Below are 2,095 nucleotides of genomic sequence, written 5' to 3' on the forward strand. Positions count from 1 at the left end.
TAAAAAAAAAAAAGAAAAAGAAAAGAAAAAGGAAAGGAGATGTGGGGCAAAGCTGGGACATATGGACAGACAAAAAGGAGGCACATGTGATCCTCCCAATGGACAGGTGGTTCCAGCTCAGGGCTCACATCTGCTGCAAACTGGAAAGAAACGGTCTCGAGGTGCAAAGGAAGAAACAGTGGGTGTTGGAGGGCACAACAATCTGATGTCTTGCGTTCCAACTGCTGAGTCCTAAAGCTAAGAATCCGGTAAAAACACACTAGTCAGAAGCCAGCAGGCTCGCTCTGCGCTCCCGTCTGGATTCACAGCGGCACGTGGCTGAACAGGTAGGACACGGATTCACCGTTGTGGGTCTTGTGGATCACCTTGGCCAAGATCATCGAAATGTCAATAACCTGGATCTTGGAGCAGTGACTCATCTTGTCCTCTTGCGGGATTGTGTTTGTGACAACAACGGCCTCAAAGGGGGCGCTATTTATTCTGGAAACAGCCGGCCAGAGAAGATCCCATGGTAAGGATGGCATCAACTTTGGTGGCTCCGGCCGAGACCAGCTTGTTAGCAGCGGGCAGATGGTGCCACACGTGTCGGCCATGTCATCCACGAGGATGGCCACACGGTTCTTCACGTCGCCCACCAGCACCATCCGGTCCACTTCGTTCGCCTTCTTCCTCTCCTTGTGGATCAAGGCAAATTCCACATTCAACCTGTCTGCTATCGACGTGACCCTTTTGGCTCCGCCCGCGTCCGGGGACACGATGATGCAGTTCCTCCAATCGGCGAAGTTCTCCCACATCCACAGCAGGACCGAGGGCTCCGAGTACAAGTTATCCACAGGAATGTCAAAGAAGCCCTGGATCTGAGGAGCATGCAGGTTCATGGTGATGTTGTGGTCTGTGCCAGCAGGCACCGAGAGCATATTGGCCACAAGTTTCACAGTAATCAGTGCACGACTCCGGTCCTTCTTATCCTGGCGGGCGTAGGAGAAGCACGGGATCACGGTGGTCACCCGGGATGACGACGCAATCTTGCAGGCCTTGATCATGATGAGGAGCTCCAGCAGGTTGTCATTGATCTCCCAACAGCCGCTCTGGATGATGTACACATCCTTCCCTCTCACGCTTTCACCGATCTCCACGCTGGTCTCCTGGTTGCTGAACTTGGTGACCACCTTGCCCAGCTCCAGGCCCAGCCAGTTGGCCACCCGCTGGGACAGGTCCTGGTGGGAGCTGCCGCTGAACAGCACGATGTTGGTCATCTTGGGGCTCGACAGGGGCGCGGCGCACTGGAGCCTGCGGCAGAAGCAGGAAAGCGCGCAGTCAGCCGACAGTTGAGCGCCAGATGTTGGGGTCCAACCCCAGCAGGTCCAGGGTTTCCCAAAGGTGTGGATGGAGTCAGAGAAGAAGGAATGACACGGAGACAGCGTTCAGTTGATCAGCAGCCTAGCCAGGTTCTGTAGCCAGGATCTCCAGCCAAGTTCTGGTTAGGATCTCCAGCGAAGTTCTGGTTAAGTTCTCCAGCCAGGTTCTGTCTTGGATCTCCAGCCAAGTCCTGTCTCTAGGTTCTGTGTGTAGGTTCTTTAGCCAGGTCCTGTCTCTAGGTTCTGTGTCTAGGTTCTGTCTAGGATCTCCAGCCAAGTCCTGTCTCTAGGTTCTGTGTGTAGGTTCTTTAGCCAGGTCCTGTCTCTAGGTTCTGTGTCTAGGTTCTGTCTAGGATCTCCAGCCAAGTCCTGTCTCTAGGTTCTGTGTGTAGGTTCTTTAGCCAGGTCCTGTCTCTAGGTTCTGTGTCTAGGTTCTGTCTAGGATCTCCAGCCAAGTCCTGTCTCTAGGTTCTCTCTACTTTGCCTTTCTTTAACCATCCACCTTCCTCCAGAGTATAAAGTGCCTCAGCAGCATGAGAGGAGAGCATACATTTGTGGTGACTCTCCATACTGGAGGCTGTTACACAAATTACCACCAAGACAGAGCTGGGTTTGAAAACATCTTCCCACGCCAGTTCTAAGCACTGACCCAGGCCTGTGACCCCAGACACTGGCCCCGCCTGGGCCTGACCCCAGACCCTGCCCCCCGCCTGGGCCTGTGACCCCAGACACTGCCC

General features: G+C 54.3%; 1 pseudogene; it reads right to left on the reverse strand.

The window, feature by feature from the left end:
- Window positions 1-142: 142 nt before the first annotated feature.
- On the reverse strand, window positions 143-1,272 carry LOC102242990 (annotated as a pseudogene).
- Window positions 1,273-2,095: the final 823 nt, after the last annotated feature.

This window comes from Myotis brandtii, unplaced genomic scaffold, assembly GCF_000412655.1.
Source record: "Myotis brandtii unplaced genomic scaffold, ASM41265v1 scaffold105, whole genome shotgun sequence".
Lineage (NCBI taxonomy): Eukaryota > Metazoa > Chordata > Mammalia > Chiroptera > Vespertilionidae > Myotis > Myotis brandtii.